The sequence below is a fragment of the Lactuca sativa genome, chromosome 8, assembly GCF_002870075.4.
Source record: "Lactuca sativa cultivar Salinas chromosome 8, Lsat_Salinas_v11, whole genome shotgun sequence".
Taxonomy (NCBI): domain Eukaryota; kingdom Viridiplantae; phylum Streptophyta; class Magnoliopsida; order Asterales; family Asteraceae; genus Lactuca; species Lactuca sativa.
This window is the reverse complement of record NC_056630.2, coordinates 19645793-19661192: the sequence shown is the minus strand read 5'-3', so window position 1 is coordinate 19661192 and position 15400 is coordinate 19645793.

Sequence of the window (15400 nt, the reverse complement as noted above, 5' to 3'; positions counted from 1 at the left end):
CAAGCCTTGAGCAAGCTATATTTACTGATTTCAAAAACATATTACAACGCGTGTTTATTAAAAGACTATTCACAAATATCGTATAAATCAATCATATGCTACTCCATTTACAACATTCTATGTAGAAAAAGAATCAATGAATAATAACAAAGACTTACATGTGCATCAGTAAAAGATATGTCAACATCTTCCCATTGCCGGATGCAATCATGGGTTTACTTCAAGTTTTCTCTGCTCCTCTCACAAAAAGGTATAAAAGTTTGCATATTTCTCCAATTCAGGCTTTTACTGAGTCAACTTTCTTTTTGTTTCAGATTTACTCATGCCTCAAAGCTCGCGATAATGTTGCTTTGTAAAGGCTTCATATTCACATGATTTGAATAATGTTCCAAGAATGTAACCCCTTATAGAGTGCACTCATTGTCACTCTCATTCGTTGAGGACTTTTCACAAACACTTTAAAGGTAGGATTTTGAAGACCAAATTCTAAAGGTATACCTACAATATACAAGATCAGCAACATAAATAAGTTGACAAACATTTTATTATAAAAGATTTGGAATCGGGTTAACTTTATTTGGGAAATTACATCAAGCCTAACATGTTAAAGTTAATTATTGAGTACAAGCTAAAGATGCAAGAAAAAATGAACCTGAGAGTTAATAGAAACTTGAAAAGCAAGAAAAATGTTTAGGTACCTGAGAAAAGTCCATTAAGTTCCTATGACTGATATAACCCCAAACCCTAGAAAAGTCCAGGAAGTTCCTATGGCTTCAGTTAACGATAAGAATGATTGAGCAACGATAAGATTTGAAATCTAGTTTGATGTAGCAGCGATTCCACCCCAAACACCTCGGAATCTTAATGGGTATATCTCGGAATTGATTATAGTTTTGTTCCTCAATAGGGTTTTTTGTAGATTTTGAAAATATTAAATGATTGGTACGAGTTGTGGAGTTAAAGATTAGTTAGTTTGACTAAAAAAGTCAATAACAAGTATTGTTTTTACCTTATCAGTTTGTGAAGCACATAATCCACAATCAGAACCCTTTAAGCATCTCATACAACTCCAGGTAGCAGAAGGTCTGGCGGAAGTGAAAGCCGGGCAGGTGATGTTACCGAAGTGGGAGGACTCCGCCGCGCTAACAGGACGTGAATGTGATGTCGTCTCATGAAACACGACGGAAAGGATCCCTAACGAGAGCACACAAGCGAACCCCTTCCTCTTCAAGATTCGTGTTGAAGTTATCTCTAATCAAACATCCATCGATGTTCAAACTGAAACGAAAATCTGGAAGATGAAGGCTGACTGAAACGAAAATCTGGAAGATTGATGTTGAAGCTATCTCTAATAAATCATTCTCGCTGGTTGCTAAAGAAGGCTGTAAAAAAGAAAGAGATGTGCTAGGGTTGGAACGGAACAATATGCACGCCTATAAACGAGAACACAAATGACTAGGTCAAATATATTACTTTTATTTCCTTAATTGCAAGATTTAAATTAAATGATTTCCTTAATTAAAAGTACAAAATGTCCAAAATACCCTTTAATGATTTATTATTTCTTGAATTCTCATTGGTGCATTTAGGCACACAATACTTGCAAAAGCCATTTGAACCCAACTCTCTCTCTCTCTCTCTCTATATATATATATATATATATATATATATATATATATACATATATATATATATATATATATATATATATATATATATATATATATATATATATATATATATATATATATCTGTGTGTGTGTGGCGGCAACAAATCACTCTCTTGGTGAATAGTTCTCTTATAAGAAACTAATTATTAGATTTTGTTATTAGTTATTAAATACAATAAAAAAAATAATATATGAATTTAATATTTTAAAATTGTCATTTACTCCAAAATTAAATTTCTTAATAACCTTTTTTTTTTAATTCATGTCTTTATATTTTTTACAAGTATTAATGATTTATTTATACATAATTAATTGAATTTGTAAAAAAAGCTTTGTCACTCATACCTCTTAAAATTCAAGATATTATATACACACACACACACACACACTATTGGCATACACGCGCGTTGCGGCGACAATGATTAGTTTAATTCGATGAACATACAATTGTTTTTTTAGCAAATAGTCTCGTTATGGTCGACATTGTTTCATTTTATAACGAAAGTAAGTACGAGTACACATAAAATGAGGCAAGGTTAATAGTTTACTTAGATTAATAGTTTAGTTTCTGTAACATGTTATATACCTAAGAACATACGAAACTCGTGTATTATTGTTGGTAAAGTTTGCAAATATTAAAAAGTTTATTTGTCAATCAAATTTCATCTCCAACCTCTTTTCAAGTTTTTCTCCAAACCACCAATATTAAAAATACTACATAAATATAAAAGTTTTGTTAAAATAAGATAAGAAATATTTTCCCCTCCTTATGTAAGTAAAATTCAGAAAAGGTCTCATTTTCGGAAATTGTGTAACATCCCGACTCCCATGTATAATATTTAATTATTTACATTCTTTATTTCAGAGGAACTCGACGAGTTGGATGCCCCAACTCGCCGAGTAGAGGAGTTAATGGCCGTGTGATTTTTAGAGTCTATTCGACGAGTTGGAGGACCCCAACTCGACGAGTAGGTGCTGATTGAGAAAACCATAATTTTCAAGGTTTGTGTCCTATTTAAAGGACCTTAAGCCTTTATATCCGCCTCCCTTGTCACCTTAGAGTTCTGTGAGAAACCCTAGACTAGTTCCACTCGTTGTGTGTGTGTGTATGTGTGTGAGAGAGAGAGAGAGAGAGAGAGAGAGAAATTAATTTGAGTGTTCTTGTGCATTTTTGGAAGGAGATTTGGAGAGTAACATGGATTAGATCGAGGAGGGACTTTTGAATCCAACGTTCTTTAGTGATTAGTTTCTGTTTGGAGGTAAAAAGCTACCATCTTGACAATTTCTTTTGTTAGATCTCAGTCTATGGAGTTTTAGGGTTTTCTCCCATCCACCTTTTGGTTATTGAGTCACTTGAGCATGTCACCTCAGATCTGGATTGTAGGAGGTCCTTTGAGCCCAAAGATCCAAGCTTTATTAAGCTAGAGGCAAGCTTTTATGCATATAACCCTATGTAGAGCTTATGTTGGCATTTCGATCCCTAGATGCCAGCTTTACGTGGTATTTCAGTCTTGGGAGGCTAGATCTAGAGTTTAAGACCTTAATTCTGCCTAGAATCATCTGAATGAGAAGTTGGCTAGGGGACTCAGCGAGTGCATGAGCCAACTCGACGAGTCAGCTAGGGATTTCCCCGATGAACTGTACGCACTACAACTCGGCGAGTTGATGAGACAACTCGACGAGTTGAGTTGGATTTTCCCAATAATCGAGAGAAAACGAAGGAACTCAACGAGTTGCATGAGTGCACTCAATGAGTTTAGTCAACATGGACTTTTGACTGGAGCGTTGAATTTCATTGACTTTTAAGGTTTGGTCAACTATGGACCTTAGAGACCATGGATGGGTAAAATGGTCTTTTCACCCTTTGAGATTTAGTGGAGGGGTTAGCTTATCATAACAAGTGGTTATTGCAATTTGCTTATTAGAGATAATTATATTATATAGGCGGACTCTAGACTATTCGTGGGGTGCTAGATCTACTCGCTTACTTCCGAGGTGAGTTTTCTCACTATACTTACCTGAGTGGTAATATCGAGTGATCGGAGGGCCTTATTTGAGTTATCGACCCGAGGGTCCTATGTGCTTATATTGAGTTATGTGATATTATACATTTATTCTTTGTGATATATGCTACATTATTCTGTGTTTTACTGATATCGGACTGGAGGGTCCAAACCGAGTTGTGAGACTAGAGGTTATCACTGAGATATAGGACTGGAGGGTCCAACCCGAGCTGTGAGACCGGAGGGTCCTCACTGAGACACATGACCGGAGGGTCCACACCGAGCTGTGAGACTGGAGGGTCTTCACCGAGACGCATGAGACCAGAGGGTCCATGCCGAGTTATAGCCACGAGAGGATTATTATTTGTGTATATGGTATTTTGGGGAACTCACTAAGATTCATGCTTACCGTGTTGTGTGTTATGTATTTCAGGTACTTCTCAGGATCGCGAGAAGGCGCCGACTTGATTGTACACATCTGTTCGAGACTATGTTTGAGTATTCTTGGATAGTAACAATTGTTTTGTCGATTATATGTTTGACATTTGAGACAATTGTGGTTTTTGAGAAATATAACATGAGTTTTTATGTGTTTTAAAAATGAAAATTTTGGTTGAAATTTTAGAGTGTTACAAGTTAGTATCAGAGCCTTGGTTTGAGGGATTCGGATGCACTCTCGGGTACGTTCAGACTTAAACTGAGGATTTGAGAACGTTTTTCTAAAAATAATTGATTTTTCTAAAATGAGTAAGAGCTTCATAGAGAAAACGAGACGGAGCAGTGTGTACAATCAGCCAGAGCCTGAACGGTGATTTCCCAAAATACCATTATTGTTTATATTATGAGATATTTATGAGGAACTAGAGTTGCATACTAGAGAATAGGCTAGGTACCTTAGAAATTAGGGCTAGAGTTGCCTGATTCATGATGCCTTAGCCTAGGGTGTGCTATTGATTGATTTTATCTACTATTTATTCTATATGTGTACTGAGTAGGGAGAAACATAGCAGGAACCTTTAGAGAGAATTTGAGTAATCTTGGAGAGATACCTAGATGAGCATTAAGGAATCTACCAAGAGAGTAGTTGAGATCCATGAGGAATAGAGTACTATGGATTAGGTTCCTGGGAGGAGGACTTGAGACGACTGCGGGTTGGTGTGGAAGGTAGTATTGGGCCCGTACTACTGAAAACACCGGATCTGTATGCGACCCAAGTAAGAATCTTAGGATGCTAAGGAGCGTGTAGGGGTGGGTAATCGAGTGAGTATGAGTATTGAGCTAGTCTTTGATGATTTTGTGTTTGTGTTTCAGAGACACTGTGGTGATTACCCACAACAAACGCGGGGGTAGTGGTGCTAGCGACGAGGAGACCCGTAGGATCATTCATGAGCAGGTGGCCGCAGCTATCCGACAGACCATACCGAAGATGTTTGGGTCTATTAAGACCACGTTGATTAAGACATTCGATGAGCGATACGCCACTGTTACAAAGCATGCTGCTGCTGTAGCCACCGTGACCATAGCTGCACCTAGGCCACAGGGAGGTGACTCGTTGTTGTTTCATGAGTTCAGCAACACAAAGCCACCAAAGTTTGATGGGATGCAGGATCCGATAGTTGTCATGAGATGGATCTCTGACATTGAGGGGTGTTTTTATACGTGTTCATGTCCAGAGCATCTGAGAGTCCGGTTCACGTTGAACCAGCTTCGCTTGGGAGCGAAGGATTGGTGGAAGTTTGTGACGACTGATTTTACCCCTGCATATCATGTTGTAGTGACTTGGGAGAGGTTCACCAAGTTGTTCCGAGACGCGTATGTTCCCTAGGTGGAGAGGGAACGTTTGGCACATGAGTTTCTGTCTCTCAAGCAGAAGACAAAGTCGGTGACTAAGATTACGAGAATGTTCCATGAGAGGGTGTTGTTTTGCCCTGAGCACGTGTCCACTAAGCAGGCACATGTGAGTCGGTATCTGAGCATCTTGAGGAGAGATATACGGAAGTTTTTGGCGAACTCATTGATGCGTGCAAATAGCTATACCTAATTTTAAATTTAAAACCTAACTAACTTAACTAATTAAATTGCACCTAGGTGGTGTACCTAGTCAAATTATAGAATAGTTTAGGTAAGTCGGGTGTTGATCACAGGGAACGGATTTAACTAATTAATTTACCTACTATTAAATTAACCTAATTTCCTAGCAAAGTTGTGGGTTTATCTAATTTTGCAAGTTTAGATGAACTTAATTCCTTAGCACAATTTAATCAATAAACAAAACACTAATGTTAGTTCGAATCCACTTTCCCTCAATGGTTTATAAATTAATAATGATACTGCTGTTGATTACCAATTAAAACATTATTAGCAATTCAGTTTTAAATTTACTAATTTCAATTAATTCATGTAGATCTATGTAGGGTCACACATAAGTTAACATAGAATCAATTATTGAATAATATTGGAGTTATGTAAGATTGGGTTGACAAACACAAATTATGGTCATAATATGAGTTCTCTAGCACAACCTAATTTAATAATTCAATTCCTTAACAAAGATCGGTTCGATCTTAGCTCTAATAATCTAATGTTCATTAAATTACTAGGTGTTCAAATTCATGCAGAATAATGGTCACTAACTACACAGAATAAGAAGTTTAAGCAATCTAATTATCAAATCAAGCATGCTAGGTATACCAATCAAACACAAGACATAACCAACAAGCAAAGTCTAGATTAATAAAATAAAACCATGATTTTCAGCTTCATCTAGCTAACAGAAGCAGCTAGACTTAGGGGCTGTTTGTTTACCTCTTAATTGAAAAATTAAGAGGCTATCTCTTAAAAATTCAGATATACCATGTTTGGTAGCCTCTTATAAAAAACCTCTTAACTGAAAAATTACCTCTTAAAAATTCATATTTATACTTATATATGAAAAAGAAAGAAATATCTATATGCACTGGATAAAACACGCCTCCTTTTTTTCTCATACGTACGCCTTCTATTTTCCTTGAACTTCCTCATCCTTCCCCCTCTCCACATAGATCGTCGTCTCCTTCTTCCCCTCGCACTTCGACCGCCTCCGTCGGAGGCTGCTCCTTCCTTGTTGTCATCTTCGATCAAGGCAACAAAGGTACATGATTTTCTCCTGTTACTCATCGAACCCCACCTCCGGCCACTTGCTTTCCTCCGACAGGGCCGCCACTCCAACGCCTCCCTCCACCAATGCCACCGGTAAGCTTTTCTTCTCTGCCTTTGAAATCGATTTCCATCACACAACACATCTTTGGCGCCATCGTCACAAATCACAGCTCCAGTTGCAGGTAAGTTTTTTTCCCCCTGATAATCGACGCTGACCTTTGATTGTTTTTTTTTCCCCTAAAAATCGATTCTCAGTAATACATTGATTTGTACTTCGTTTTTTGACCCATAACTCGATTATGAGTTCATCCGATTTTGATTTATTTAGTCCATGGAGTTAATATGCCATTTGAGATTGATCCCTGGTTTTGATTTTCTTTGTATTCGTTGTTCAGTCCAGTCATTTTTTGCCACGATTTTTGGCCTCATTTTGATCAAAAATCCTTGAAAAAACGATCCTTTCTAATCTGAAAGTTCATAAATCCTTCATAGGTATGTCTTTATTTTATTGTTTGAAAACTGATTCAAGTTTGAACCATATTCTGTCCTCTGTTACAATCAATTTTATAATTGATTCAATTTTGAAAAATCTATCCTTTCAAATCCTTTTAGGAAAACCTTTGGATTGTTGAATTATGCTTCATATGTTCTTATAATTGTTTAAGAACATGACATGATGCATTTTCTTGCAATCAATTTTGTGTGACAGGTCTATGATGCTGATGGACATGGGGATCAATTATAAGATGGAGTATAAGGGTATGATATTGAATTATTGAGAAATAAATGAAAAGGTCTAGTTTTTTATTCAATTATGATGTTGAATCTTAATTTCAGTCGTTAGTAATAAAAAGTGCAACATTATATAGTGGTTGGATGTGCGTTAGAGATGAACAATTATGATGTTGAATCTTAATTCCAGTCGTTAGTTGTTAGGTTAGAGATGAAGTTAATTATTTTATTAACAGAAATATTGAATTTAGTAAAAAAATAATATAGAAGGGTAAAATGGTCATTTTTGTAATTCAGAACATTAATTCAGATGTTCCAACCAAACAGTCTGTTAAAAATTCAAATCTTAAAAATTCAGACCCTCTTAGAAATTCAGACCTCTTAAAAATTCAGAACTTAAAAATTCAGATCCTACCAAACAGCCCCTTAGCTAGACATTCTAACAAATAAACACAAACAATCCATAGTCAAAAACATATTAAAAGTACCAAACTAAATATCGAATTATGACTTCTTCTTCCTCCTTGTTGTTAAGAACAATTTCCAGGCCTTCTTTTTCTGTGATTTTCGACTTCTGAAACCTTTCCAAGTTAGCCAACCTCCTTAAATCGTATGGATAATGTCTTATTTATATTTTCTGAATTATCGGCGCTCACGTCGTGAGCAAATAAGTCTCACGTCGTTAGCTCGGCATCTATCCGTGTTTGACAAGGATTCTTCTATGCGATGCTTATCTTCTGGAATGCCCCAGCTCACGTCATGAGCCTTCAATACTCACGTTGTGAGTGAGTGTTTTTTCTGGATTTTTATTCTTTCAAGTCTTCATCCTCCAAAGTTCCATTCTTTGATGCTTTTAGTCCTTTTTCTTCAATATGTCTTCTATTTGGCTGCAAAATACAATTTAACCTTATAAGTATCATTATTCCGTGCAAATGACCATAATATTAATTAAAATGTACTTAAATATTGCCTAAAACATGTATAAATATGGCAATATCACTCATCTTATCGGACATTGGCTGAGCTGCAAACCAATGCCAGGAGGAGAGAAATTGAACTAGAGATTCAGACCAGGGAGGAGGGAGAGCGGTAGGGGAGAGATAGGAGACCGGTACAGTCACAGTTGGCGGCTAAGATGCTAACCCCGCTGATTCGCGAGCTGGAGGCCAGAAGGGTCGCACTTGTAGCAAGTGCGGCAAGAGCCACGATGGGTCTTGCCTAGCAGGGATTTTCTCCAAATGTGGCAAGGAGGGGCACATGGCAAGGGACTACCCCAAGGGATTTTCTGTTTGCTTTTACTGCAACCAGACGGGCCATCGGAAGGCCAAGTGTCCCCGGTTCACTTAGGGAGCAGCCCAAGCTGTTGCTCCTGCTGCTTTACGTGTTACTGATAGCCGCCCGGGGAAGGCCGAGCCTCGAGGGCTCGTGGGAGAGCATTTTAGCTAACTGCGGAGGAGGTCCATGCCGCGCCTGATGTTGTTGCAGGTACGTATCTCCTTATTTTATGTTGTTTTGAGATTTATTTATGCTTATACTGTGTTGTGTATAGGTACTTTTTTGTGAGTTATGTGCCTGCTTTGGTGTTATTTTACTTGGATGTGAGTCGATCTTTTGTGTCATTATCCTTTAGTTGTCACATTAGTGTCAGACGCAAGGAGTTAAGTCGACCATTGAGGGTTTCTATAGCCGACGAGCATGCGGTTATTTCCACTGATGTATTCCAGGATGTGTATTATAGATTTTCGGTGTGGATTTCCCGATAGATCTGGTGCTGATAGTGATGGGTGATGTCTTTGTCATAGTGGGCATGGATTGGTTGAGCCGGTTTGGAGCTGTGATTGACTGTGAGCGTCATATGGTGAGCATACGAGACCCTAGTGGAGGAGTGCTTACTATGTATGATGAGGGGACTAGATTTGAATCAGCTTTCTGTTCAGTTACCAGGGCGACGTAGAGTTTACAGCAGGGATGTATGGGGTATTTGGCATATGTTACGAATATGAGAGTTGCAACTGAAAGACCGAGTTCTATCTCCCATGTCCCGATTGTGTGTGAGTTCCCGGATGTTTTACCCGAGGAGTTACCAGGTGTGCCTCCTGAGAGGCAGGTGGAGTTCCAAATCGATTTGGTTCCAGGAGCGGTGCCTATTGCCAAGGCACCTTATCGCCTTGTGCCGCCCGAGATGCAGGAGTTATCCTCGCAGCTCCAGGAGCTGCTGGGGAAGGGTTTTATGACTTTTATCAGACCGAGTAGCTCACCATGGGGAGCACCGATCCTTTTTGTCAAGAAAAAGGATGGTTCACACCGGATGTGCATCGATTATCGGGAATTGAAAAAGTTGATGGTCAAGAACCACATTATCCACTATCGAGGATTGATGATTTATTCGATCAGTTGCAAGAGGCGTCTTGGTTCTCCAAGATTGATTTGAGATCTGGGTATAATCAGATGAGAGTTTATGAGGAGGATTTCCAGAAGACGGCCTTTAGAACTCGTTGTGGGCACTATGAGTTTGTGGTGATGCCTTTGGAACTCACCAACGCACCGGAAACGTTCATGGATCACTTGAACCGGGTGTACAGGCCCATATTGGACAGGTCGGTGATGGTGTTCATCAACGACATTTTGGTATACTCGAGGACCAGAGAGTAGCATGAGGAGCATTTGCGGTAGATTCTTGGGGTGTTGAGGACGTAGAGGATTTATTCCAAATTCTCCAAGTGTGATTTCTGGTTGCGAGAGCTCCAATTTTTAGGACACCTCGTTAACCAGAATGGGATTTTGGTCGACCCGACCAAGATTAAGGCAGTTATGCGATGAGAGGTGTCGAGATCCCCATCCAAGATCAAGAGTTTTCTTTGCCTGGCAGGATACTATCATAGATTTATCAGAAATTTCTCCAAGATCACCGTACTTCTTACTAGATTGATGAGGAAGGCTATTACTTTTCCTTGGGGGCCCGAGCAGCATACCTCATTCGAGACACTTTGTCAGAGACTATGCGAAGCCCCGGTGTTAGACCTTCTGGAGGGAGTGGAGGACTTCATAGTCTATTCTGATGCATCTATATCGGGGATGGGTGTCGTGCTGATGCAGAGGGGACATGTGATAGCGTATGCATCGAGGCAGTTGAAGCCTCATGAGATGAGGTATCCCTCCCACGATTTATAGTTGGGGAGGTGGTGTTCGCCCTTAAGATTTGGCGCCATTATCTATCTGGTGTCCAGTGTACCATATACATGGACCATAAGAGTCTGAAGTACCTCATGGATCAGCCCAACCTGAATATGAGACAGAGAATGTGGTTGGATGTAGTTAAAGACTACGACTGCGAGATCTTGTATCACCCGAGCAAGGCTAATGTGGTAGCCGATGCCTTAAGCCGTAGAGCAGCGATTGCTCTGATCCAAGACATGTGAATGAGGATGATGGTGTTGAATCCAATCTTAGATACCATCCGATAGGCTCAGGTGGTGGCCGTAAGACCAGAGAACCACAAGAGAAAGCGAGTGATCGGGCAGTTTTCTGAGTTTAAGACGGACAGTCAGGGGCTTATGACCTTCCGTGGACGGATATGGGCGCCATATACGGGTGGAGCTCGATGCATTTTGATGGAGAAGGCCCATAGGTCGAGATTCTCGATCCATCCGGGGGCCACAAAGATGTATTTGGATTTGAAAAGGGATTACTGGTGGCCCTGCATGAAGAGAGATGTGGCATGGGTAGTTGAGACATGCTTGACTTGTCGTCAGGTCAAGGCGGAGTACCAGCGACCGGATGGCCCGTTGCAGCCTCTAGAGATTCCCCAGTGGAAGTGGGATTAGATTTCCATGGATTTTATCACCAAATTACCAAGGACCGTGCGAGGTTTTGACGCGATATGGGTGATTGTAGATCGGTTGACGAAGAGTGCTCACTTCATGGCTATCAGAGAGAGCTCTTTTGCAAAGAAATTGGCCGAGATCTATGTGCGAGAGGTGGTGGCACGACATGGAGTGTCGACATCGATAGTATCAGATCAAGATGTGCGCTTTACTTCCAGGTTCTGGAAGAAATTTCATGAGGAGTTAGGTACCCGGTTGCACTTTAGTACCGCATATCACCCACAGACCGACAAGCAGAGCGAGCGGATGATTCAGACGCTCAAGGACATGCTACGAGCATGTGTTATGGACTTTGGAGGAAGTTGGGACACTTATTTGCCCTTGGCTGAGTTTTGATACAACAACAACCATCATTCTAGTATTGGTGTGCCTCCCTTTGAGCTCTTATATGGCAGGAGGTGTCAGACTCCCATCTGTTGGGGAGAGGTAGGGCAGAGAGTAATAGGGGGCACTGAGATAGTTCTCAAGACGAAGGAGCAGATCCAGTGGGTCAGATAGAGGTTACGGACGGCTCAGGGTCGTTAAAAGAGCTACGCCGATCGGCGCCGTTCAGAGCTAGAATTTTAGGTCAAAGATTTTGTCCTCCTGAAGGTATCCCCATGGAAAGGGGTGATTCGATTCAAGAAATGGGGCAATCTGGGCCCTAGATACAATGGTCCTTTCAGGGTAACCACACAGGTATGTAAGGTAGCTTATAGATTGGAGCTACCTGCAGAGTTGAGCCATATTCAAAACACATTCCATGTGTCCTAGCTTTGGAAGTGTGTAGCTGATGAGACGGTAGTGGTTCCTTTATAGGACATTTAGGTTGATGAAAGCATGAACTACATTGAGAGGCTGATAGTGATCTTGGATAGGAAGGTTAAGGTCTTCAGGAATAAAGAGCTGCCCTTGGTTCAGGTCCAGTGGCAACATCGGAAGGGATCCGAGTGGACTTGGGAGCCGGAGTCGGAGATGCGGGATTAGTACCCAAAGTTGTTTCCAGATGATGACTTCGAGGGCATAGTCTGATTCTAGTGGCGGAGAATTGTAACATCCCAACTCCCAGGTATAATATTTAATTATTTATATTCTTTAGTTCATAGGAACTCGACGAGTTGGATGCCCCAACTCGCCGAGTAGAGGAGTTAATGGCCGCATGATTTTTAGAGTCTCCTCGACAAGTTGGAGGACCCCAACTCGATGAGTAGGTGCTGAGTGAGAAAACCCTAATTTTCAGGGTTTGTGTCCTATTTAAAGGACCTTTAGCCTTCATATCCGCCTCCATTGTCACCTTAGAGCTCTGTGAGAAACCCTAGACCAGTTCCAATCGTTGTGTGTGTGTGTGTGTGTGAGAGAGAGAGAGAGAGAGAGATTAATTTGAGTGTTCTTGTGCATTTTTGGATGGAGATTTGGAGAGCAACACGGATTGGATCGAGGAGGGACTTTTGGATCTAGCGTTCTTCAATGATTAGCTTCTGTTTGGAGGTAAAAAGCTACCATCTTGACCATATCTTTTGTTAGATCTCATTCTAGGGAGTTTTAGGGTTTTCTCCCATCCATCTTTTGGTTATTGAGTCACTTGAGCATGTCGTGAGATTGAAACCTCAGATCTGGACTGTAGTAGGTCCTTTGAGCCTAAAGATCCAAGCTTTATTAAGCTAGAGGCAAGCTTTTATGTATCTAACCCTATCTAGAGCTTATGTTGGCATTTCGAGCCCTAGATGCCAAGCATGGACATAAATCTTGCAGCTTTACGTGGTATTTCAGTCTTAGGAGGCTAGATCTAGAGTTTGAGACCTTAATTCTACTTAGAATCATCTAAATGAGAAGTTGGCTAGGGGGACTCGGTGAGTGCATGAGCCAACGCGACGAGTCAGCTGGGGTTTTCCCCGATGAACTGTACGCACTACAACTCGGTGAGTTGATGAGACAACTCGACGAGTTGAGTTGGATTTTCCCAATAATCGAGAGAAAACGAAGGAACTCAACGAGTTGCATGAGTGCACTCAATGAGTTTAGTCAACATGGACTTTTGACTGGAGCGTTGAATTTCATTGACTTTTAAGGTTTGGTCAACTATGGACCTTAGAGACCATGGATGGGTAAAATGGTCTTTTCACCCTTTGAGATTTAGTGGAGGGGTTAGCTTATCATAACAAGTGGTTATTGCAATTTGCTTATTAGAGATAATTATATTATGTAGGCGGACTCTAGACTATTCGTGGGGTGCTAGATCTACTCGCTTACTTCCGAGGTGATTCTTCTCACTATACTTACCAGAGTGGTAATATGAGTGGCCGGAGGGTCTTATATGAGTTATCGACCAGAGGGTCCTATGTGCTTATAGTGAGTTATGTGATATTATGCATTTTGTCTTTGTGATATATGCTATACTATTCTGTGTTTTACTGAGATTAGACCAGATGGTCCAAACTGAGTTGTGAGACTGGATGGTCTTCACTGAGATGTAGGACCGGAGGTGTAACATCCGGACTTCCAAGTATATTGTTTATTTAAGTTTTTGGGAAGGACTATTAAGCAACTCGATGAGTTGGTACTACAACTCGTCGAGTAGGGTCGTGATATGCCACGCGGATTAATGATCTACTTGACGAGTCCGAAGAGCCGACTCACCGAGTAGACGCTGTGAAGAGAAACCCTAAATCCCTAGGTTTAGGGCCTATTTAAGGGCACTTATAGCCTCATTTGCGGCTCACCTTCACTGAGAGTAAACCCTAATCGACCATTGAGCTTAGAGAGAGAGAGAGTTTTGAGCTAACTTTGAGTGTTTGGTGCATCTTTTGAAGAGAAGGGGAGGATTCCAAGCCAAGGGACAAGAAGGAGCTGTTAGATCTGTGGTTATTTCACCTTAGAGCTTCTAGGAAAGGTATAAAGCTTGCACATTTCTTATTTTGTTTAGTAGATCTCACGATATTGGGAGTTTAGGGCTTCTTATCCATCTAATATGAGGACCTTGAGTGTTTTGAGTTCATATAGAAGTTTGGACTTTAGATCTGGGCCATGTGAGGTCCCTAGAGTCCAAAAGTCCCTACTTTATTCAGCCATAATAATGCTATTGATTGAAAAACCCTTATTAAGGTGTTTTTGGCATTTCAAGCCCTAAGTGCCATGCATGGACGTAAACTTTGTGACTTTACGTGATAAACGAGCCTTAAGATAATAGATCTAGAGTTTATGAAGGTTTTCTGCCTTGAAATTGTCTGAATGAGAAAAAAGTCAGAATGGACTCTCCAAGTCGAGGAGCCGACTCGACGAGTCGGTTAGGGTTTGTCCTGATGAGCTGGCTATGCTATAACTCAGCGAGTTAAGGGTTAACTCGATGAGCTGAACCTTCACGAAGATTCTGAGGGACCATTGGACTCGACGATTCACGTGAATGCACTCGGAGAGTCAGGTCAAACTTGGACTGTTGACTCGAGTTGACTTCTATTGGCTTTAGGGTTGGCCAACATGAGTAATGGGGACCATGGAGGGGTAAAATGGTCTTTTTCCCATTCCAAGAATTTGAGAGAAAGAGAGAACAACCTTGGTGTAGTTGAGTCCGAATAGAGTATTAATTAGAGATGGTTATCCTATGTATTAGGCGGAGGCTAGTTCGAGATTTTTGAGCACGAGGATTGTACTTGCTGGCTTATGAGGTGAGTCTTCTGACTATACTTACCATGAGTGGTATCCTTGTGTGATTGAGGTTCCTTATGTGCTTATTTGTGTTATTGTGCTACTTTGCATGTTGCTCGTATGATTTATGCTTATTGTTGTGAACTTATTGAGTTAGGGCCGGAGGGTCCTCCCGAGTAGTGGGACTGGAGGGCCTCCGGTGGAACACAATGACCAGAGGGTCGTATTGAGTTAGCCTTGAGTGGCTAATGTGATATGTGTGGTATTTTGGGGAACTCACTAAGCTTTATGCTTACCGTGTTATGTGTTATGTGTTTGAGGTACTTCTCCAAATCATGGAAAGGCGCCGACC